At 37.7% G+C, this 26,563-nt stretch overlaps 1 pseudogene; it reads left to right on the top strand.

The window, feature by feature from the left end:
• The window catches only part of LOC108633330, a 36,264-nt pseudogene continuing 12,412 nt past the window's right edge, over positions 2,712-26,563 (top strand).

Genomic DNA, 26,563 nt, shown 5'->3' with positions numbered 1-26,563 from the left:
TTTATGATCCATTTTCATTGCTGAATGACCCTTATCCTATTATATATGCTGAAAATCGCAAAATCTCAGCGTAAAGTAACATTATTCCAAATCTCCAACAATGTTGGAAACACACACTGGAATATTAACTAAAAATAATGAGGCTAAATTGGTAGTTGATTCTCAACATGGATGCAACAGAAGAGTGGAGGGAAAAAGTCTAACATCACAACATATTACAGCATTGCAATGTTCTGAAAATGACTGCACATTTACATTTACCTGAGTGGTTTGTATTTTCATGATATTAATTAGCATTCTTTTACTTCAGCTTGAATACCTCCTTTTGGTGTTTCTAGTAAGGAGTGTCTGCTGCTACTGCTGCTAAGTCGCTTCAGTAGAGTCCGACTCTGCGACTCCATAGATAGAAGCCCACCAGGGATAGAATCCCCTGTCCCTGGGATTCTCCAGTCAAGAATACTGGAGTGGGTTGCCATTTCCTTCTCCAATGCATGAAAGTGAAAAGTGAAAGTAAAGTCTCTCAGTCGTGTCCGACTCTTAGCGACCCCATGGACTGCAGCCTACCAGGATTCTCTGCCCATGGAATGTCTAGCTGTGTTCAATTCCCTCAATATTTGTTGTTCTGGGGAAATCTTCATCTTCCATTCATTTCTGAATGACATTTTCCAAATAAAGTATTCTTGGTTGACAGTTTTCACTTTTAGCACCTAGGATATGTAATCCCTTTTTCTCTTGGCCCGTTAGGTTTCTGCTGAGAAATCTGCTTAAAGTCATACTACTTTATAAGTTCCAAGGTTTCTTTTCTCATGATGCTTTTAAAACTTTTTTTTTCTTTGATTGTTGCATCTTTATTATAATATGTGTTGGGGAGGAACTTTTTATGTTGGTTTTGTTTGGTCACCTAAAAACCTCATGAACTTAGACATGCAAACTCTTGATTTGGGAAGTTTTCAACAGTTCTTTCTTTAAATATGCTTTCTGCCCCCATCTCCCTCTTTTCTCCATTTGGAACATCAATTCACAGACTAGTTTTGTTGATGATGTACCATAGATCTTGTAGCTTTTCTCAATTTTTTTCATTTGTTTTAAACTTTTCTGAGGGGTGTGTTATCTTGATTTTTCTTCTCCTATGAATGGATAACTTCAACGTATCTGTCGTCTATCTCACAGACTCCACTTATTTTATTCTGTGGTCAATGCTCTATAATGCATTTTCATTTCAACCTTGGATTCTTCTGCACTAGAATTTCTGTCTGGTGATTTTTTAATTTAATATTTCTTTCTTTTAATTAAATGGCTCATTTTGTTCATGTACTTTTTTTTTCCTGGTTTTGTTCAATTGTCTTCCTGTATTTTTTTCCAGCACACTGAGTTATTTAAAGCAGCTATTTTGAATTCTCCAATGGGTAAATCACAAGCCTCCAATCTTGGGGTGAATCCTGAAGATTTTTATGACATTTTTTTGGCATCTTGTTCTTTTGATTTCATGTTCCTTGAAGTTTATATTGTGTTTTCAGTGAAAGTACTAGTCTCCTTTGTAAGAGAGACAACTTCCTTCAGCTCTGTTAGATATTCTAAGTATGTCTCAGTTCTTCTATGTGAACACCTGCTCATGCTGCTTCACCAACTTTTGGTAGAATTTCTGAGCTCATGTGCCTTGTCTAGATGCTACACTGGGATGGGTTCTGACATCCTCTCAAGATAGCACTATTTCCTAATTTTCTGTTCTCTTCCCGGCCCAAAGATTTGACCCAAATTTCTGTGCATGATCAGGAGCTGTCCATCAGAGTTTCTTTTTCCTATAATGTTAGTTGTGCCTACAGGAGACACACCATGGTAAGGGAGGTGAGGAATGAGTGAAATAGACAAAGCATTCATGGGACCAGTGAAGGTGAAGCAAATCCAGCAGCTTTTGACTGAGTGCTCTAATGGAGTCTGCAATGCAGTTAGTAGGATCAGCCTCCCTTCAAAGCTCTGTAAGTGTCCTGTCTACTAATTTCATAGCCTCTTCATAACTACCAGTCAAATAGCTCAGTATTAAATACTCTGGATGGAGTGAAAGATACAAGATCATTCACACACTCTCCGTTTTCCCTGTGGGAGAAATCAGGGGAGCCTGGAAAGTTTTCTATTAGCCTTAAGCTGTTCTTCCTTGTTAAGGAGGGCAATGTAGGTAAGGTCAAGCCATTCCTATTACCCAGTTCATGAGTTCAAACTCATGTTCTTCTTTCTCCCATGCTGTGCTCAAACTTCTCCTGTGAAAACCTGGACTTTCATATAAGGACTCTCCTCTCTGGGTGATTGTCTATGATGGTGGTTCCACAGGCTCCTGGAATATGACTAAGAGATGCTAGAGTAATTCAGGGGCCACTGCAGGCACCACAGTCAGAACAGACATTTGTCTGCCTTTCACCTGATGCATGTGTGGGCAAGGCTCCTTTTTGGTCCAAGAATGCCGTAGGTAACTGACTTCTTTCCCCATCCCTTGCCCTAATTTCCATTCTTGCACTTGAAATTCACCAATAAAGAGTGAGCCTGAAAACCATAGGCACCCAATCTCAGACCCTAACAAAGCCAGAGCTCCAAGTTCATTGTCCCTCTCTTTTTCTACCCTTGACCTCACTGTGTGGGCCTCCTCCGGGGTGCTAAGTACACTCCAAGAGCTATGTGTAATAAATCTTGTTCTTCAGAGTTTTCTGATTTTTGTCGCCATGGTGCTTCTTACAAACATAATAAGAACCACAGGCCTGACAACCACAGTGTTGACTCCTGTCAGGAAAAGTCTGTGGGGGTTCCACACAAGTACTACATCCCACGTGGATGCCTCAGACAGCCCAATGACAGCATCACTAGGGTAGGCTGGGAATGCTACAGCAATTGCCTAAACTGGGACAAAGGGTAGAGAGAGGAGTTTAGAATTGAAGAAACCTGCATGTCCATTTAAGGCAGAGTGGCTGAGCAAATGTGAGAGGGGAGAAATAAATAGTAATGCAACATCTGTGGTAAATGAGCGGCTTGAGAAGCTACTTTGACTTTAAACAAAGAAACAAACAACAAAAATGAAAAATACCTTATTATCACAAACCAGTTGAAAAGCTTATGTCCAGAATAGATGCAGCTAAAGTCAAAGAAGGGGCTTTCCAGGCGAATCAGTGGTAAAGAATCCACCTGCCAATGTCAGGAGATGCAAGAAGTTTGGGTTGCATCCCTGTCTTGAGAAGATCCTTTGGAGAAGGAAATGACAACCCACTCCAGTATTCTTGCCTGAAATATCCCATGGATTGAAGAGCCTGGACGGCTACAGACCATGGGGTCACACTGAGTTGGACACAACTGAGTAATTGAGCACTCACATATACAGGTAAAATTGAAAGAATGAAGGATAGAAATCTAGGGAACTCACTGCTGGTTGTCTCAATTGTTTACTGTGAATGCAAGGACTTATTATCTTGATGAAGGAGCAATTGTGTTAGGCGCCTTGAGCAAAGTGAGGAAAATGCGCATCACTGACTTTGGGAAATGGAAACAAAAGTAAATTGCAAGCATATAAGTGAGCTTCAGGCAATGTTGAATGTCCTTCACCAATTTTTAGGCCAAAGTACAACATGGCACCAATATAGATGGCTATGTCACATTTCTGCAATGGTATCTTATTTTTTAAAAAGGCATGGTATCTTATTTTAAAAATAATGTGAATTTTTCCTTGTTGCAATATAACAAGGTTCATGTAAATAACTGAGTAAAGCTTTAAATCAGAAAAGGCTAGGTCCAGGGGTAGCACACTATACCCCCAAGTAAAGTCCAGCCCTATGCCTTTTTTTGTAAACAAATATTTATTACACCTTTTGGAAATGAACCACATCAGATTATCTTACTGTATGCATATTCTATGAAACATCATGAGGTGGAAAAACATACTAGTTCTGGAATTAGAAGAACAGGATTCAAATCTCTTCACTATATCTTAATGGTAAAGTTAACTGAGTTCATTAAGACTTGGTTCTTGCAAATACAAAGACTCAAGCTTGCCCAACATAGAAGTATTGCTAAATACACATATTTTGACATACATGATGAAATCTGCAAAATCCAAGGATGAAGAGAAAATATTCTAAATCTCCAAAATTAATTAATTAAAAAAATGCTACACTGTTACTTAAAAGGAATGAGACTAAATAAGCATTTCAAACTTAAAAATGTGGAGAAGCTTCAAAAAAGTGTAGAAAATCCATCAGTGATGAAAGAAATGGAGTATAGGACCAGAGAAGGTATCATTGACCTTTGTTAAAGGTCCCAGACTTTGTTAAAGAAAGGGATTAAGATACGCAAAAATTCAGAGTTTATAATTCACATAGCAAGCATACATTTGAAAATTACTCAGTAAAAATTACAGTAAAATGTAATTATACTACACCTCGTTTTAAATATTAATAAGAAATAGTGAAAAATGCATCATTCTCCAATTAAAGCTAGATATAAACATTCAAATGGTCCCCCTGACCTCAATCATTTGGATATTAAGAATTATTCATTGTTTGTTTCTCCTATTGGGTAAGAAGGTAAAATATATCTTAATGTCTGGTTTGAGGGATAAACAAAGATGTTATTTTTCTGTGTGATGTGATCAATGGGAAATTGTGCTTCTCTGTATTTATCATAAATTTCTAGTTAATAGAATGATATTATTTAAAAAAAACAAAAACCTGTTTTCTTCTGACAATTGACTTGATCTGAAAATAGACATCAGGATTCTGGTTTCTAAGGAGAATGGGAAAGAAAGAAAAAGAAAGCAGATGAGTTGTAGGATAAAATCTGCACTTTCATCTGTTAGGATATTAATTTAGTCAACCAAAGCTAGGACCATGGAGAATTCATTCAATACATCTGTATAGTTTTCTTTCAAGAAAGCCCACATACAAAATTACATAATTTTACATAATACAACCCACAAGACATAATTTAATCTTCATTGACAAGTACCTCCAATTCAGGTACTTGTTAAAAAAAATCAGATAACTGAAAAAATTCAGTCATTTGAATTTTCTAACTCTTCTTTACCTAGGAATCCTAATGCAAGGAGTAATTAAGTTAATGAGAATATATTAGTAGATGAAAAAATTTCTAATTTGATTGCTTAGTAAGGTAAACCACTATTCATACTTTAATTTATATTCCACGTGAAATCCTGTGATTTTCCAGTAATAAAACAGGAAATACTATATTATGTATATAGAGGATACTTTTCAGCTTGTGTAGGTCAACAGTTTTCTTATCGTTGTGATCAGTATTTTGTGACTTCTTCACAAAGTTCCTGTGATTTCATGATTTGCATAGCATAAGGTTGGTTTACATAAGTACCATGCCTCAACAGGTAAATCGTTTTAATTTTTTACGTATAAATCTTTCAAACAGAGAGACACAACAGTACATGTGGGTTTATACTATTGTCAAAAGAAAAATAAGGCCAAGGGATAAGTTCTATGAGCAAAAACACCCAAGTAGTTCTTCCTTTCATAAGGAGCTCTTCATAGAAATCACACATGACAATTATATCTGCATCATTTATACATTTTAATCATAAAAATTAAAGATAAATAACATGAAATGTTGATATTTAATTTTTAACAAACATGTGGTAATAGTTTTCATTTCTATTAAGTTACATGTTATATTTGAATACTAATGCATTCTTGTATAAGTACTATAAGTTAATTTAAGATGTGTTATTTTATCAAATTCATGTTAATTTTTCTTTCATATTGTTTTTATGATCCTTAGGACAATGTACTTTCAATTCTTTGTAAAATGGATATAACCCAAGTTGTGAAGAAAATTATTTATAGGGCAAAACTGTAAAGGTTTCCTGCTATGATAGCTACAATCTTCAAAATAATCAGAACACAATAAGCTGAACAGAGAAAGGCTGGCCTCCTCCTCCCAGATTAATTACTAGTAGGTTAAAATATCATCACACCCTTCAGTTCAAGGCTTTTTCACTTTAAAACATCCTGTGATTAAAAACTAATTTAGCTAGGAGTCTTACCTGTTTTCTGGTATAAACTCATTTATTTCTAGCTGAGACTTTTATGCTAATTGTATCTGCTTCTATCTTAGGAAACTTTTATGTCAGAGTCTTTCCTCCTAAGTTTAAAAGCTACATTTTTAAGCAAAGGCATGAGTCCATAGTGCATAATCTTCAAATAATATAATGTCTAATTTATGTGTTTGAAACTCTAGGATAGATACACTTGTGAAAAATTCTCTTATGAAGTCTTCATAAACATCTAGTTAATGGAGATAGAGAAACACTTCTAGAGTGGGCCAAATTTGGCTACGCTGAAAGGTTTCCTGTACCACCACACAGATGTTTATGAAGATTTTCTAAGAACAACCTGCTGAGTATATCTTATTCATCGCAAAGTCACACAGTGGTATTTTTGAAGTTGGGGCACTTTGACCCCATATCAAACTCATTTTATACTAATTTGTGACCAATTCACTCTAACCCTCTTTTATAGAAGAGAGGAGGTGTCTAATATTATTTTTTAACTAGTATAGTTTTGCTTTAATTTCTTAAAGTTTTAAGCTAGCTGGCTATGTGATACACTATGAAATTTGAAATAAATTATTTAAATCTTTGTTACTACCACTCTATTACAGTATTAGTCAAAATTAAGAACATTCACTTTCTTGTAACTAGTTATAAACAATAGAAGTATCTCTGCATTTGATCTTGATAAGAATAAAAGAATATACAACCATTAGAAATATATTTGGGAAAGCAAACTTAGCATATGAACTTTAACGATTAGTGTGTTTTACAGTAGAATTTTATTTAATCTTTAAAAATTGACTTGCCTTGTTGAAAATTATTCTTTTTCCCAATTAAGTTTTCTTTGGAGTATATGTCACAGCTGCTAAGTTTTGGATATTAATTCAGAAAATACTGCTATAAAACAATATAACACACCTGTAATGGCTTATTTTATTACTAGCATGGGAAAATGCATAAGTATAATTAAATTGAGAAAAACAGTCAAAAAATAAATATTTCAAAGACATTAAGTGTTGAGAAAAATGTTTTTTATTTTGCATAATTATTTCAAAACAGTGATCTATAACTGGTATTCTTGGATTTTTTTAATCCTTAGCACATACTAATTGGAAAGTCCCTTTCCCCTTGAGGTGGGACTCAGTCAGGCAGCCAACTAATTAACATTAGAAATGAATTTTTGATCCCATTATCCCTTAGAGTTCAGTGACAGGCCAGTATCTGAGAATTCCAGAGCCAAGAAAAGTGGTGTTGGAAAAGACCCTTGAGAGTTCCTTGGACTGCAAGGAGATCAAACCAGTCAATCCTAAAGGAAATCAGTACTGAATATTCATTGGAAGGACTGATGCTGAAGCTGAAACACCAATACTTTGGCCACCTGATGTGAAGAACTGACTCATTTGACAAGACCCTGATGCTGGGAAAGATTGAGAGCAGGAGGAGAAGGGGATGACAGAGGATGAGATTGTTGGATGGCATCACCGATTCAATTGACATGAGTTTGAGTAAGCTCTGGGAGTTGGTGATAGGGAAGTCTGGCATGCTGTAGTCCATGGGGCCACAAAGAGTTGGACAAGAATGAGTGACTGAACTGAACTGAGCCAAGAGTGATGGCATGTGGTTCAGGCTGAATTACAATGCCTGGGTGAGTATGAGAACTGAGATGGAGGCACCGCAGGCTCCATAGTGTGTGGTGAGGACAGCTGGCCTGATAAACATGCATCTTATGCTAAGTGCTCATTTTCAGATGTTCTTTTCTTCAAGACAAACAAGATTAAAATTAATTGTCAGAAATATTTTATTGTTTAATAAATTTGACTGGTCTAAAGTCATTTTTAAGGAATTATTATTAAAACTAAGGTTTTTCCTTCTAATTTGATGTAAACTGGAATGAGGGGATGTTTTGAAGTCCAAAACTCACTCATTACAAGAATGATAGTGTCTTACAACCTTTTCAACTATTTCGCTCCTGAGTTTCTGTTTAAGACTCCTACTTTGAATGTTAATTTCTGCAGGCCCTGAGAGTAACTCTTTATTTTCCAACTTGGACAAGAACTGAGGACAATGACATGGATCTCTTTTATGTTTTCCAATCATCTAGAAACAGAGTTTCAGCCTCTCGGAAGCTGAGTCGATGATGAGCATCCCAGGGCAAGGGGAGAGTTTTGTGCAAAGCTTTGACAACAAACCAATATTTTGAAAATGTCAAGGTGAATGGATTCTACTCAAGATGCAGGAGACTTTTATGAGCTGAGGCTGATAGGAGGCAAAGGAAATATTATCTGGGTTATTTCAAGGCGTATTAACACTTGGATTGATTTTATGACTGATGAAAAGCCATAGGGGATTTTAAGGAAAGGCGTGATTTAATTTTATTTGGGTTTTTGGAAGTTTTTCTGTGTGATATACTTATGATGGACAAGAGAAGACTCATAGGGTGAGAAAGAGTGGGGATTAGATAGGATCATGACTGAAGAGATGCAGAGGGGATTTGATATGTATTTCCCTGGTAGAAAGCACAGATAATGTTACTAAACACTGAGTGTCAGAGAGACTAAAAGGTGAAGGGATTTACATATTTGTTTACCATTTATAAATAAGCAAGAAAGTAAATGGAAATAACTTTGTAGGTGGGCAGAACAGAGAAGACTTTGGGAAAAGCATCACAACTTTGACCTGAACATCTTATGGTTGGGCTGCCCATGGACCATAAACACTGGATATGCCAATTACAATATTAATACATGAATCTACTCAGGAGATATGCATGGGAGATTATCACTCTATAAAAGGTGACATCGAGTTGGAAAAGAACGTAGAATGAAAATAGAAGAAAGCTCAAAACTGAGCCCTGAAGCATTCCGACACTGAGGTGTCCGAAGGAGAGGAATAGATGGCAAAGTAGACAGAAAAATGGAGGATCCAGAGAATTTAGGGGAGACATGTCAGAGTGAATGTTTCATAAATGTGGAGAGAAGAAAATGATTTAAGAGAGACAAAGTACAGGAGACTGATTAACACTGGTTCTTGAGGAATCAGGCTGAAATGACTCTTGCTAAGTACAAATTTTAGGGTAACAACCAAGCTTATTTTAAGCTTTTTCATTCTTCCTAATCTGTAAACTGATTTTATATTTACAAATGTTCTAATATTTCAAAGGATTTTTTAGTTAATAAGTTAATCATGTAAAATTATTTTGGCAATGCCTGTCATACAACTAGGATTCCCAGGTGGTGCTATTGGCAAAGGAACCCGCCTGCCAAGGCAAGAGACATAAAGAGATCAGCGTTCCAACCCTGGGTCTGGAAGATCCCCAGTATGAGGGCATGGCAACCCACTACAGTATTTTTGGCTGGAGAATCCTATGGATAGAAGAGCCTGGAGGGCTACAGCTCATGGAGTTGCAAAGGGTGGGACATGAGTGAAGCAACTTAGCACACATGCTCATGTCATACAATTAATTTAAGGAAATTGTAACATAATTACATCATTAGAAAAGTGAGCAGTAGTAAATATTTCTAATTCAGTTGATATGTCCAGTTAGAAGACTACAAAAATGTGATGTATTAAGCTATATAGAGGCCAACAATAAATGTAACAGAGACGGTTTTGGATGGAGTAAATACAGCAAAACCTACATAGAACCTGGTGAGAAAAAGACTTAGAAACCTAATATAGCAGGCAGACATAACTATTTCAAAGGTTTGGTTGTGGCAGAGAACAGGAGGTTCAGGAGATATTGCTTGGAGAATTATGCACTGAATGAAGTATCGTTTTAATGGGAAAGATGAGAGCGTGAAGAGGGTGAGCTAAAAAGGGAAGCGGGCAGAGACAGAACACTGGCCCCCTGAGAAGAAGGTGGGAGAGGAACCAGCAGGGCTGAGAAAGTTCTGGGCTTTGGTGACAACTGCTCCACTTACAACTTTCTGTCAGGTGAAGGAAGGAAAATGGGTATGTAAATCTAATGCTGAAAAGAAACAGGTGCTGATGGTTCCTGTTTTCCTTTGAGGAAGGAAACAAGCTCACATGAGACTGAGTTGTGCACAGGGCAACCAGGAGAAAGAACTCTGAGTAGAGAAGAAAAGCCTAAAAAAAGAGATTTCAACAGACAAACAGGGTGAGCTTATTACAGAAATGAGACAGGCTTATTCAACAGTGTTAGGGCTCAGGCAAATTTCACTTTTCAGGCTGTCACCAAACACCTCATATGTGAAAAGGTAAGTTTCCATTCCAATCCCAAAGAAAGCCATTGCCAAAGAATGCTCAAACTACTGCACAATTGCACTCATCTTACATGCTAGCATAGTAATACTCAAAATTCTCCAAGCTAGGCTTCAACAGTACATGACCCATGAAGTTCCAGATGTTCAAGCTGGATTTAGAAAAGGCAGAGGAACTCGAGATCAATTTGCCAATATCTGTTGGATCATCGAAAAAAGGAGAGAGTTCCAGAAAAACATCTACTTCTTCTTTATTGACTATGTGAAAGCCTTGACTGTATGGATCACACAAACAGGAAAAATGAGAATACCAGACCACCTGACCTGTCTCCTGAGAAGTCTGTATGCAGGTCAAGAAACAAAAGTTAGAACCTGACATGGGACAACAACTGGTTCCAAATAGGGAAAAGAGTACATCAAGGCTGTATATTGGCACCCTGCTTATTTAAATTATATGCAGAGTACATCATGAGAAACACTGGGCTGGAAGAAGCACAAGCTGGAATTAAGATTGCCAGGAGAAATATCAATCACCTCAGATATGCAGATGACACCACCCTTATGGCAGAAAGTGAAGAGGAACTAAAAAGCTTCTTGATGAAAGTGAAACAGGAGAGTGAAAACGTTGGCTTAAAGCTCAACATTCAGAAAATGAAGATCATGGCATCCGGTCCCATCACTTCATGGGAAATAGGTGGGAAAACAGTGGAAACAGGGACAGGCTTTATTTGGGGGGCTCCAAAATCACTGAGGATGGTGACTGCAACCTTGAAATTAAAAGACGCTTCTTGGAAAAAAAGTTTTGAACAACCTCAGTTCGGTTCAGTTCAGTTGCTCAGTCATGTCCGACTCTTTGCGACCCCATGAACTACAGCACAACAAGCCTCCCTGTCCATCACCAACTCCCAGACTTCACTCAAACTCACGTCCATCGAGTCGGTGATGCCATCCAGCCTCTGTCATCCCCTTCTCCTGCTCCCAATCCCTCCCAGCATCACAGTCTTTTCCAATGAGTCAACTCTTCGCATGAAGTGGCCAAAGTACTGGAGTTTCAGCTTTAGCATCATTCTTTCCAAAGAACACCCAGGGCTGATCTCCTTTAGAATGGACTGGTTGGATCTCCTTGCAGTCCAAGGACTCTCAGAAGTCTTCTCCAACACCACAGTTCAAAAGCATCAATTCTTCGGCGCTCAGCCTTCTTCACAGTCCAACTCTCACATCCATACATGACCACAGGAAAAACCATAGCCTTGACTAGACAGACCTTTGTTGGCAGAGTAATGTCTCTGCTTTTGAATATGCTATCTAGCTTGGTCATAACTTTCCTTCCAAGGAGTAAGCCTCTTTTAATTTCATGGCTGCAATCACCATTTGCTGTGATTTTAGAGCCCCCCAAAATAAAGTCTGACACTGTTTCCACTGTTTCCCCATCTATTGCCCATGAAGTGATGCGACCAGATGCCATGGTCTTCGTTTTCTGAATGTTGAGCTTTAAGCCAACTTTTTCACTCTCCTCTTTCACTTTCATCAAGAGCCTTTTTAGCTCCTCTTCATGTTCTGCCATAAGGATGGTGTCATCTGCATATCTGAGGTTATTGATATTTCTCCTGGCAATCTTGATTCCAGCTTGTGCTTCTTCCAGCCAAGCGTTTCTCATGATGTATTCTGCATAGAAGTTAAATAAACAGGGTGACAATATACAGCCTTGATGTACTCCTTTTCCTATTTGGAACCAGTCAATTTCTGTCCTTTATTGAACCCATCTTTGCATGAAATGTTCCCTTGGTATCTCTAATTTTCTTGAAGAGATCTCTAGTCTTTCCCATTCTGTTGTTTTCCTCTATTTCTTTGCATTGATAGCTGAGGAAGGCTTTCTTATCTCTCCTTGCTATTCTTTGGAACTCTGCATTCAGATACTTATATCTTTCCTTTTCTCCTTTGCTTTCTGCTTCTCTTCTTTTCACAGCTATTTGTAAGGCCTCCCCAGACAGTCATTTTGCTTTTTTGCATTTCTTTTCCATGGGGATGGTCTTGATCCCTGTCTCCTCTACAATGTCACAAACCTCATTCCATAGTTCATCAGGCACTCTCTCTGTCAGATCTAGGCCCTTAAATCTATTTCTCACTTCCACTGTATAATCATAAGGGATTTGATTAAGGTCATAACTGAATGGTCTAATGGTTTTCCCTACTTTCTTCAATTTAAGTCTGAATTTGGCAATAGGAGTTCATGATCTGAGCTACAGTCAGCTCCTTGTCTTGTTTTTACTGACTGTATAGAGCTTCTCCATCTTTGCCTGCAGAGAATATAATCAATCTGATTTCAGTGTTGACCATCTGGTGATGTCCATCTGTAGAGTCTTCTCTTGTGTTGTTTGAAGAGGGTGTTTGCTATGACCAATGCATTCTCTTGGCAAATCTCTATTAGCCTTTGCCCTGCCTCATTCCGTATTCCAAGGCCAATTTGCCTGTTACTCCAGGTGTTTCCTGACTTCCTACTTTTGCATTCCAGTCCCCTGTAATGAAAAGGACATCTTTTTTGGGTGTTAGTTCTAAAAGATCTTGTAGATCTTCATAGAACCATTCAACTTAAGCTTCTTCAGCATTACTGGTCGGGGCACAGACTTGGATTACTGTGATATTGAGTGGTTTGCCTTGGAAATGAACAGAGATCAGTCATTTTTGAGATTGCATCCAAGTACTGCATTTTGGACTCTTTTGTTGACCATTATGGCTACTCCATGTCTTCTAAGGGATTCCTGCCCACAGTAGTAGATATAATGGTCATCTGAGTTAAATTCACCCATTCCAGTCCATTTTAGTTTGCTGACTCCTAGAATGTTGACATTCACCCTTGCCATCTCTTGTTTGACCACTTCCAATTGCCTTGATTCATGGACCTGACATTCCAGGTTCCTATGCAATATTGCTCTTTACAGCATCAGACCTTGCTCCTATCACCAGTCATAGCCACAACTGGGTATTGTTTTTGCTTTCTCTCCATCCCTTCATTCTTTCTGGAGTTATTTCTCCACTGATCTCCAGTAGCATATTGGGCACCTACCAACCTGGGGAGTTCCTCTTTCAGTACCCCATCATTTTGCTTTTCATACTGTTCATGGGGTTCTCAAGACAAGAATACTGAAGTGGTTTGCCATTCCCTTCTCCAGTGGACCACATTCTGTCAGACCTCTCCACCATGACCTGCCCATCTTGTATGGCCCCACAGAGCATGGCTTAGTTTCATTTTGTTAGACAAGGCTGTGGTCCTAGTGTGGTTATATTGACTAGTTTTCTGTGAGTATGGCTTCAGTGTGTCTGCCCTCTGATGCCCTCTTGCAACACTTACCATCTTACTTAGGTTTCTCTTACCTTGGACTTGGGGTATCTTTTCACGACTGCTCCAGCAAAGCGCAGCCACTGCTCCTTACCTTAGACGAGGGGTATCTCCTCACTGCTGCCCCTCCTGACCTTGAACGTGGAGTAGCTCCTCTCAGCCCTCCTGTGCCCAGGCAGCCACCACTCCTTGTCTAGGTTGTATGACCAATCTAGACAGCATATTAAAAAGGAGAGACATTATTTTGCCAACAAAGTTTCGTCTAGTCAAAGCTATGGTTTTTCTAGTAGTCATGTGTGGATGTGAGAGTTGGACTATAAAGAAAGCTAAGCACTGAAGAATTGATGCTTTTGAACTGTGGTTTTGGAGAAGACTCTTGAGAGTCCCTTGGACTGCAAGGAGATCCAACCAGTCCATCCTAAAGGAAATCATTCCTGAATATTCATTGGAAGGACTGATGCTGAAGCTGAAACTCCAATACTTTGGCCACCTGATGTGAAGTAATGACTCATTTGATAAAACCCCGATGCTGGGAAAGATGGAATGCAGGAGGAGAAGGGGATGACATAGGATGAAATTGTTGGATAATATCACTGACTCAATAGAGTCGAGTTTGAGTAAGCTCTGGCAGTTGATGCCTGACAGGGAAGACTGGCATACTTCAGTCCATAGGGTTGCACAGAGTCAGACATGACTGAGCGACTGAACTAACAAACTAACTAACTAACTAATGAATCCAAGACAAAATGGTGAAAGACATGCCAGGAATCTGCCTTTCAAGAATTATCAGTCTAGTATGAAAAACAAAACAAAACAATGAATTAAGGTAAATAATGAATTGAAAGGTACAATACTTCTATAGTTTTTCAAGTATATTTGAAGAACAAAAATATCCAAGCACTTCAAAATAGGAGGGGCTGAGGCTCTAGTTCATGTAGGAAGATATCTATTAAAGAAAGGGTGAAAACCGTTCATCAACATAGAGACAGGAGTCTGTGCAGCAGTTGAGGCAGCAAAGAAATTGACCTCTTTTAAAAATTCTGAATGGATTCCAGGGGGAGATGGATGACACTGGACATGTAGGCAAGAAATTGATATTATAAAACTTGAAATTTATTCTAAGGGGAAGCTTTTCAGATCATCATGGCTTTCTTACAGGTACTGTCTTTATGTGAAGACAACAGTTGGAAAATACCCTACAGCCAAGATCTTTTCTTGTTTTTGTTACAATTGCAACAAATAAGAATAAATACAATACAGTACAATAAAATAAGAATTTTATATAAGATAAGCACAAAAGACTTACCTGGAGGACCAGTGAATAAGAGTCCTCCTGCCACTGCAGGAAACCTGGATTAGGTCCCTGGTCCTGGAAGATTCCACATGCTGTGAGGCAACTAATCCCATGTGCCACAATTACTGAGCCAAATGTTGCAGCTACTAAAGCTTGCATGCCAAGAGTCCATGCTACCCAACAAAAGAAGCACTGCAATCAGAAACCTAAGCATCACAGCTAGCCCCACTTGCCACAACTAGAGAAGTCTGTACACAACAATGAAGACCTAGCACAGCCAAAATAAATAAATGATTTTTTTCTAAAGATAAGCACAAAATATATAAAGGAAAACACATACCAATAGAGGTATTGCTATGTGGAAGTTTGGAATAGCATTTTAGGAAAGGAATCCCAAAGGTTCTCATCAAGAGTGATCTTTTCAACTAAGTTACAAAACTCAACATTAAAACAAAAACAAATTTATTGAGTTATGTTTCGTGGCATTACTTTAAAAAGAAATCACTAACTTACATCTAGCTTTATGATTGGGCTTCCCTGGTGGCTCTGTTGTAAAGAATCCACCTGCCAATGCAGGAGGCTCAGGTTTGATCCCTGGGTTGGGGGAATCCCCTGGAGAAGGAAATGGCAACCCACTCTAGTATTCTTGCCTGGGAAATTGCATGGACAGAGGAGCCTGGCAGACTGCAGTTCATGGAGTCACAAAGAGTTGGACACAACTTAGAGACTAAACAACAGCAACTTTATGATTAGGTAATCATTTCAGTTCAGTCGCTCAGTCGTGTCCAACTCTTTGTGACCTCATGAACCACAGCACACCAGGTCTCCCTATCCATCACCAACTGCCAGAGTCTACCCAAACCCATAATTAGATAATAATCATTGACTTTTAGATAGTGTGAATGTTCTATTTTGGAAAGAATCTAATTTTTAAATTCCAGTTTTGGATTTTATAAATTACTTAACAAAATAAGAAGATTCTAAATGAGAATAATGCAATTGTTGATAATATGTAGCAATGTCACAAATTTCATAAATTTTAAAAACTTTCAGGGACAATTTTATACATTTCTAAATTGAATCAGAATAAATAAAATGTATTAATAGTTAAAGTACAGCAAGAGAAGATGCTTAAAGGTACTGCTGCTGCTGCTAAGTCGCTTCAGTCATGTCCGACTCTGTGCGACCCCATAGACAGCAGCCCACCAGGCTCCCCCATCCCTGGGATTCTCCAGGCAAGAACACTGGAGTGGGTCACCATTTCCTTCTCCAATACTTACAGGTACAGCAGGAAGATATTTATATCTCATATATCTCTAAATATAAAGATATTTATATATCATATACATAATAAAGACACCTTTGCCTATGTGGCCTTGAACGTGTTTACTCTTTTTGTTTCATATTTCAGTTTGACATTTATTATTTGGAGCCATACTGTTGAAATTTAGAGTTACCCTTGAAAATGTAAGATCTTAAATTATAATCATTGCAAGCATGCTGTTTAAAGTCCAGTATGTGTCTAAAGAGGAAAAAGATAAACTAGCAATAGAATTTTGTGAATTTTTCTGCCTTGATATTAACATCATTTATCTTGACAAGTGTGAAGCTATAACTTACTAATTGATATATACTCATGTAATCAAACTGTGAGTACTAGTTACCAGGAAGATATAACTAGCATTGCAGAAATACCATTTTTGTTTTTATATGATACTCTTTCTTTTAGGACCTTTGAAACCAGGAATTATGGTTGAGAAAATATCCATTTGATACATTCCTGTAGAAGTTTTACCTCCCTCAAACCTTCTGATAACTATAATTTCTCAGTCTGTTTCAAATGCAGCCAAGAGAAGTTACTGCGCTGGGGGAGGATGGGCTCAAGCCCTCCCTGTCAGTAGGTAACTGTCATTGGAGGCACTTTGGGTGGGGCCAGGAATCTGCCCTGACTGACACATTTCCCTATAAGTGACTTGTCCTGACGTTTGGGTGACCATCTTGATGACTGACCAGAAGAATCTTAGGTACCTTCTTTCACATTTCTCTTAGAATAAATTCTTTCCTGTGGTTTTCCTGGGTTCTGCATTCAAAGAGAGCTCTGGCTGTCTAGACTTACTTATCATCAGATTTCTAGTCATTAGTTATTCCAAGAAGAAGGTAGGGCTTAGGCTCAGGCTCCATGAGAGTGAGGACTCACAGCTGTTTTGTTCCATGACATATTGTCTATATCCCAAAACAGGCTAACAGATGGGAGATACTCAATAGGAGTTTATTGAGTTAGTCAACAAATTTCAGTGTTTATCTTTGCTTTTCCTAAACACATTCTTGTCAATGATATTTTCAGTTTTTCAAAAATCAAACCTCGTTTTTCCCTCTTCTCTCTCTGCAAATGTGCTCACCTCATTTCCTGTCAGAAAAACCCAGGGTAACATTAGGCAAGAAAATTCTCAACTGTTCTTTCTGCCTTACACCTCAACTTCTGCTTCAATTATTACTCTCAGAATTTTCAGATCTCAGAGTTTTCTTCTTAAGATTAATCCTATACCTGTATTCAGTGTAAAACGATCTCTTTCAGCTATAATAGGCCTTATTACCCTCTCTATGTTTATTTCGTACATCCCTCTAGCCTAGCTTTTCACTCTTCTCATGTGTTTATTTTCTCTGAAGAAGCAAATTGGTTTTCCCTCCAGAAACAACTCGATCTTCCTTCAGTTACCACTTCTTGAAGATTGCTACCTTGTTTTGTTTCCCTCAGTACTCTGAACCACTCCTAAAAACAGGGTAAATTCTCAAGCCTCTAGTGTGTTTTGAATTCATCTCCTTATTTTATTTTTTCATGGTTACATTTTGAAATCATTACTTTCTTTGGCCAGACACCTGACTTTTCTTTTTTTTTTTTCTAACTTTTTATTTTTTCTTTATTTTACTTTATAATACTGTATTGGTTTTGCCATACATTGACATGAATCCACCACGGGTGTACATGTGATCCCAAACATGAACCCCCCTCCCACCTCCCTCGCCACAACATCCCTCTGGGTCATCCCCGTGCACCAGCCCCAAGCATGCTGTATCCTGCATCGTGACTTTTCTTTATGCTGTTCATCCTCCCTTGACTCTGATCATTAACAGTTTAATGCAGGAACACTACCAAAGACCTACACTGATATTTTGTCAAATTCTAAAAGAACTCCCAGATGTATTGAATATTTGAAATATATAGCTATATAAAATGCTTTCATAGACCATACTGAACTCCTGCAAAGGCCAGCAAAAATTTCTTTCTAGTTAGTGTTAGCTGCTCATTCGTGTCTTGACTCATTGCAACCCTATGGACTATAGCCTACCAGGCTCATCTGCCCATGGGATTCCCCAGGCAAGAATACTGGAGTGGGTTGCCATTCACTTCTCCAGAGGATCTTCCTGACCCAGGGATCAAACCTGGGTATCCTGCATTGCAGGCAGATTCTTTAATGTCTAAACCACCTGGGAAATCCAGGTTATAGGATAACCTAGAGTGAAAAACAGTTTCTCACAGTCTCAGAGTATATACTGGGAAAAGGTGGCAACTTTAAGCCCTAGTTTCTTATTTCAGGTCTTTCTTCTTTTTTGGGGGAATCATACAAGAGATCAGCTTAAATACATTCAATGTAATATAGGTACTTTTCTTATTAAATTACATCTTCTTTCTTGAAAAAATACATTTAAATAAGAAACAATATATTTTATTTCTATGGATAATAATTTTTAATGTTTTAAGAATGTGAATTAAAAATAATGCAGACCTGCTTGAGATCAAAAAACAAATGAATGTGAACATTTGCACAGAATCAAGCATAGGACCAAATTTGGTCCGATGATGACTATTTACCGTGTTCAGTTCAGTTCAGCCGCTCAGTCGTCTCCGACTCTTTGCAACCCCATGAATCACAGTATGCCAGGCCTCGCTGTCCATCACCAACTCCTGGAGTTCACTCAGACTCACGTCCATCGAGTCAGTGATGCTATCCAGCCATCTCATCCTCTGTCATCCCCTTCTCCTCCTGCCCTCAATCCCTCCCAGCATCAGAGTCTTTTCCAATGAGTCAACTCTTCTCATGAGGTAGCCAAAGTACTGGAGTTTCAGCTTTAGCATCATTCCTTCCAAAGAAATCCCAGGACTGATCTCCTTCAGAATGGACTGGTTGGATCTCCTTGCAGTCCAAGGGACTCCCAGGAGTCTTCTCCAACACCACTGTTGAAAAGCATCAATTCTTTAGTGCTCAGATTTCTTTATAGTCCAAGTCTCACATCCATACATGACCACTGGAAAAACCATAGCCTTGACTAGACAGACCTTAGTCGGCAAAGTAATGTCTCTGCTTTTGAATATGCTATCTAGCTTGGTCATAACTTTTCTTCCAAGGAGTAAGCGTCTTTTAATTTCATGGCTGCAATCACCATCTGCAGTGATTTTGGAGCCTCCAAAAATAAAGTCTGACACTGTTTCCACTGTTTCCCCATCTATTTCCCATGAAGTGATGTAGATCATCCCAATAGTGAATCTCTGATGCTTTTTCAGCCCCACAGTGCACAATATCTTTATAATGGGTACTTTCTCTGAAACTTCACAGACTGAATGCCGTACTTATGTGCATACATAATATCCCATTTCATGCATTATGATCAGGAAAAACTTGGTTGGTGGGCTTTATAGACAAACATTCTAATTTAATCATACTCTTTATTCCATAGTTACTTTTGGTAGCAGTAGATGATTTGGTTAGTCCTTTCAAGGGACTATTTTCCTTTTATAGCAACAGATGAACTTCAAAAGTGCAAATCATTAAGATTAAGTGTATATGAGGCAAGCCCATCAAAGGAGATGAATTTGATCATAATACCAAAAGAAGGTACAAATGTCAAGGAAAACATAAATATTCAATCTGTATAAACAGAAGATGGGACCCTGAGGTAACCTGGAGAGGTAACCTCTTGCTTATAATATTTACAAAAATTCATTCTATTTCTTTCTAACTTTTACAAGTAGTGTCTTTGTGTCTTTTAAAGACATCTAAGCCCAACATTCAGAAAACGAAGATCATAGCATCTGGTCCCATCACTTCATGGGAAGTAGATGGGGAAAAAGTGGAAACAGTGTCAGACTTTATTTTGGGGGGGAGCTCCAAAATCACTGCAGATGGTGACTGCAGCCATGAAATTAAAAGACGCTTACTCCTTGGGAGAAAAGTTATGACCAAGCTAGATAGTATATTCAAAAGCAGAGACATTACTTTGCCGACTAAGGTCCATCTAGTCAAGGCTATGGTTTTTCCAGTAGTCATGTATGGATGTGAGAGTTGGACTGTGAACAAGGCTGAGCGCTGAAGAATTAATGCTTTTGAACTGTGGTGTTGGCGAAGACTCTTGAGAGTCCCTTGGACGGCAAGGAGATCCAACCAGTCCATTCTGAAGGAGATCAGCCCTGGGATTTCTTTGGAAGGAATGATGCTAAAGCTGAAGTTCCAGTACTTCGGCCACCTCATGAGAAGAGTTGACTCATTGGAAAAGACTCTGATGCTGGGAGGGACTGAGGGCAGGAGGAGAAGGGGACGACAGAGGATGAGATGGCTGGATGGCATCACTGACTCGATGGACATGAGTCTGAGTGAACTCCAGGAGTTGGTGATGGACAGAGAGGCTTGGCTTATTGCGATTCATGGGGTTGCAGAGAGTCGGACACGACTGATCAACTGAACTGAACTGAACTGAAGTTATTTATCAAGCTGGAAAATAATTTAGAACCTCCAAAACACTGTCTCTAAATAGGAACTGCATCATGTGCACTAGTCAATTATGTACTGAACCATGCAGAAATTTGGTGGCTTTAAATTAACATCTGGGCAGTAGGTGTGCTCATTACTATAGGAAAATCAATGTTTCTTATTTGACATATTACACACAATTGTGCCTATGCCTAAAACTATTACTTATTTATCTATGCATCTGTCTTCCTATGCATCTATCTATCTAGACATCTATTGATTTATAGCTGTCTAAAAAATTCTGAGTTGCAATGACACCACCAATTCCAACTGAACAGCACAGGGTTCATTCCAGTTTTCCAGTTTTCACACGTGTATTTCTCTTCTGCAACTGTAGGATACCTTGACTCACTATCTTCAATACTTTTATCAATTTCTACAAACCTAAGAAATACAGAAAGTAGCTTCATTTCAATACAAAAAGAAACCTACTGTGTTCCATTCAACATGTTTACAGTTCTTTTTTAAAGGAAGCAAGTCACATTTATATGTAGTAAAATGCGTGTGTACTACATTTTCTTCTAAAAGCTTCATAGTTTTAGAATATCTATTTATGTATTCCATCTACCTTATATTAATTTTTGAGTAAGTGGGAGTTAATGTTATTTCTTAAATTATGAGTAGTCAGTTCTAACAACATGAATGGAATTGACTTTGAAGTCAACTCACTGTGGAAATGTTGATTTATTTCTGGTCCTCTATTTAGTCCATTTATCCATTTATCTCTTCTTACTCCTAACCACTTTACCTTGATAACTACAGTTTTATAGTAAGTCTTGGAGTATGCTGCACATTTTCAATTTTGTTCTTATTTAAGATTGTTTTTATTTAGGTCTTTTCAGTAACATAGAAATGTTAAGGAAAGCTTATTAATTTCTATAAAATATCTGTTTATATAACTAAAGGGATGTTATTGTATAAGGAAAGACAAGTTAGGGAGAATTGACATGTTAACCATATCAAGTGTTCAATCCATAAACATGATATATCTCTTCAATCATTTGTTTCTACTTCTGTTTTCCTAGAAATGTCTTAAATGTAGAAAATTACACTTCTAAAAATTATTCATATTTTATTTATAACATTACAAATACAGTTCTTCAATGTTACATTTTCTATCTGATTTGCTGCAAATATGAAGAAATGCATTTGATTTTTGTATATAGATTTTATACTCTGTACTATATTGCCTTATTCATCTTAGGAATTGTTTTGTGGATCTGTTAACAGTATTTCTCCTGGCAATTATACCATTGTAAATACAAGATTTTTATTCTGCCAATTCATTTTTACTTTGATTTATTAAACTTTCTTATTATATGGCTCAGGACTTTAAGTAAACTGTTGAAAAAAGTAATGACTATAAAGATCTTTGTCCTATTCCTTACACTGGTAGATGGTATACAACGTTTTCTATTCTGTGGACTTATTATTTCCTTCCTTAAAATTACTTGCTTTTTTAAAAATATTACTATCTCATATCTTAAGGAAGGCAATGGCACCCCACTCCAGTACTCTTGCCTGAAAAATCCCATGGATGGAGGAGCCTGGTAGGCTGCAGTCCACGGGGTCACTAGGAGTCGGACACGACTGAGCGACTTCACTTTCACTTTTCATTTTCATGCATTGGAGAAGGAAATGGCAACCCACTTCAGTGTTCTTGCCTGGAGAATCCCAGGGACAGGGGAGCCTGATGGGCTGCCATCTCTGGGGTCTCACAGAGTTGGACACGACTGAAGAAAATTAACACATGCATTTAAACAATTATTTCAAAAATGTAACCTGTAAAATTATACTTTTCCTTAAGTACTTTTTAGCTGTATCTCAAAAAAACTTTACATTCATTTTTTTCTATTTAAATCTATGTAAAATCATTTGCTCTCTTTTAAAGAGCTTTATTGCAGTATGATTATTATATAAATTACTACACATATTTCTTGTATCCAATGTAATGAATATAGTAGACATTCACAGAAATAATTCATTCTTAATCATTTCTAATCTAATTCTGTTGTCACAGAACAAACTGTAAAATTTCAATATTTTGCCTTTTTTCATGTTTTGTTATTGCACAGCATACTTTCTATCCTCATGAAAGTTCCATTTTTAGATAAAAGTATATATATACTCCAACTGCTGGATCAGGTTAAAAAGGTTCATGTGTTCTTCAAATTCGTCTATGTCTTAAATATTTTTCTAATTGTTTTATCAATCAAAGTGAGAAGGCTCTCAGTATGATTAACCAAGATTGTGAATTTGTCTATTTCTTCCTTTAGTTCTATCCTTTTTTGCTTCATTTATTTTTGGATACATATACTTCTATGAATGCTCATCCTTGTGAATTAATATTTTTATAAGTATAAACTATTTCTTTATAATGTTTAATATTCCTTGTCTTGAAGTCTACATTGCCTTATAATAATACAGTTAATTTAAAAGAGTTGATTGCTTTTATGTAATAAATTCTCCTGATATTTGAAGTAATTAATCTTCTAAAATCATTCTCTCTAAATCAGAGGCAAAAATAAAATAGCAAAAGTAGACTAGCTACAAGCTTATTCACTCATCTCACAAATCTGGGGAAACCAAATTTATTTATTAACAGAAAAAAAATGTCAATAATAGCACTACACACTAAAATCAATGGCATACAGAAAAGAGCAATGATGTTTATAGCTTTAAGCCATGCTATAAATAAATAGCAAACTAAAAGAAATAGGCATTACAGTCTAGAATCTAGAAAAGAATATAACCCAAAGAACGTGTAAGAAAAAATGACTAAAGCACCAATTATTATTTTTAAAAAGATAAGAACATAAACAACTTATCCGCATAATAACTCAGCTTTTAAGGAAATTTAGTAGATAGTTCAGCTTCTGGAAAGACTTAAAAGAAAGTACAATTTAAGATTATTTAGACAAAAATGGTTAGACATAGAAGAAAATAAATCCTTGAGAATACACTGAAAAAATATGGCAAGACATATAAAAGATAAATAAGAAAAATATTTTTTTTATAAAATGAAAAACACTGATCTGTGTGTGTGTGTTCAGTTGCTCAGTTTTTTCTGACTCTTTGCACCCAATTGACTGTACAGCCCACCACACTCCTCTGTCCATGGAATTTTTCAGAAAAGAATACAGGAGTGGGTTGCCATTTTCCTCTTCATGGTATCTTCCCTACCCAAGGATTGAACCTGCAACTCGTGTTTCCTGCATTAGCAGGAGGGTTCATTACCACTAGTGCCACCTGTGAAGCCCACAGTTCACTGAAGGATCATTTATACCCTGCTGGTCACATAACTAAAGCCAGGATCTCTAATCTGTTAAAGTAGGTGCATTCATCAATGTATATATCCCTTAACAGCATAGGCAAGTTAGTAAACTGTACCTCCATGGGAGTTCTAAACTGGAAACAGTACACTCTGTGAACAGTACCAGTGAACAAATCTAGGTCTTAACTTCATCAAGAATCTGCTTCAAATTAATTGATTATTAACTAAGTGTAATTTCTCCTTTAGATAATCAGCTCCCACTGACAGAAAATCATGTGAGAGTTTTAATCCAATACCAATATATCTGATCATAGTTACCTGTTTTGTTTTTTCTTTAAAGACCTTGATATCAGAATTCACTTAGTGCCTGTGATTGAGTGAGAAGTTCACTCAGAACATCCTAATGATTAGGAATAATTAAAATCAGCTTTATACATATGACACAAAATGGACCAAAGGAAGAATATGCAAGGAAGACCATGATACTATAAACCAAATATGATATATTAGGGTGCTAAATAAGCTGAAGAATATGATATATATAAGCATTATTACTGTTCTATCATTTATGTTATATTATTAGTGCTTTTTATTGAAAATTATTCCTTTACTATTTTAATTTAAGATTTTTAATCAATAAATCAAATTTTAATACTTTTAGGAGCACAAATACAACAACGTTCACCTCCAGCTCTGATTTCTAATACTGCAGATATGACAACAACAATGAAATGTCAGGATGGAGAAAAAATATCTATTCTCTGTGAAGAAAATTACCAACTCAAGATGCAGAAAAAATTGTGTGCAAGGATGGTAGATGGCAGTAAATCTTACGTTGTATTGGTCAACAATACATAACTTGCTTTATAACATTCTTTTAAATAAGATACATACTCCTCTAAGCTTTGTACAAGTTGGAATCAAGATTGCCAGGATAAATATCAATAACCTCAGATATGTAGAGGACACCACCCTTATGGCAGAAAGTGAAGAAGAACTAAAGAGCCTCTTGATAAAAGTGAAAGAGGAGAGAGAAGAAGTTGGCTGAAAGATCAACATTCAGAAAACTAAGATCATGGCATCCAGTGCCATCACTTCATGGCAAATAGAGGGGGAAACAGTGGAAACAGTGTCAGACTTTATGTTTTGGGGCTCCAAAATCACTGCAGATGGTGATGGCAGCCATGAAATTAAAAGACGCTTACTCCTCGGAAGGAGGTTATGACCAACCTAGACAGCATATTAAAAAGCAGAGACATTACTTTGCCAACAAAGGTTTGTCTAGTCAAGGTTATGGTTTTTCTGGTAGTCGTGTATGGATGTGAGAGTTGGACTGTGAGGAAAGCTGAGCATCGAAGAATTGATGCTTTTGAACTGTGGTGTTAGAGAAGACTCATGAGAGTCCCTTGGACTGCAAGGAGATCCAACCAGTCCATCCTAAAGAAGATCAGTCCTGGGTTTCATTGGAAGGACTGATGTTGAAGCTGAAACTCTAATACTTTGACCGCCTGATCAAAGAACTGACTCATTGGAAAAGACCCTGATGCTGGGAAAGATTGTGGGCAGGAGCAGAGGGTACAACAGAGGATGAGATAGTTGGATGGCATCACCAACTCAATGGACATGAGTTTGGATGGACTCCAGGAGTTGATGGACAGGGAGGCCTGGCGTACTGTGGTCCATGGGGTTGCAGAGTCCGACATGATTGAGCGACTGAACTGAACTGAAGCTTTGTATGGATCAGCAAGATGAAGGTCTCTTTACCTTGAAACAATAAATCACAGTTTATATATATATAAATATTAATGAACATTCTTTTACTTCTAGTATGAAGTAAATAGGGGCAAAATTTGGGGGCTACTATATAAATACCAGGTAAAATTTACACTTATGCATATTTTTGTCTTAATGATCAAAAGGACAAGAATAAAGAACCAATTTGTCTCCTTAATATGGGAGTTGTTGACCTGGAAGATGAGTCCCCAGACTATCTGACATAAAAGTACAGTGTAGCTTGTATACAGGAAAGCCAGAGGGTTATAGGAAACAGAGATTCTGTTCTTAATAGTCACACAAAAATCTCACATGCTCCATGTTCCAAGGCAGAGGCAGTAATTGGAAAGAAGCCTGGATTAGACTGACTTGCTGGTCTTTGTGAACCTCCCAGAGAGTTGGGGGGGGGCGCGCAATTTTGGGGACATAGATGCTGGCGCGAGCCATTATGAAATCTCATTTTACTATGAAAGCGCCACTGCCAAGTGCCACTTTAGAGTTCTCCGTGTAGATTACTAGCACCAGGGCTTACCAACCCATGAGTATGACAGTGCCAACTGCAGGCCCCACTGGGCCCCAGCTGCTACACCTGGATCTCATCCTGCTCCTGCATATGACAACACCAGCCCAGGTACCTTCAGGCCCTGCAGCAGGCTTCCCCAGGACTTCATCCTGCCAAATAGTAGGCTGCAGCCACTGCAGAATGCAATGACAGCCGACCAGGTTGGAGTGTTAGCCCTGCTTACCTGTGTCCCCACAGTAGTTGGGCTTGCTACAACAGAAGGACACCCCTGTAGCATTTATATCTG

The sequence above is a fragment of the Capra hircus genome, chromosome 16 (assembly GCF_001704415.2).
Source record: "Capra hircus breed San Clemente chromosome 16, ASM170441v1, whole genome shotgun sequence".
NCBI classification, from domain to species: domain Eukaryota; kingdom Metazoa; phylum Chordata; class Mammalia; order Artiodactyla; family Bovidae; genus Capra; species Capra hircus.
Note: the sequence above shows the minus strand (reverse complement) of the source record. Positions and strands in the feature narration are given on the sequence as shown.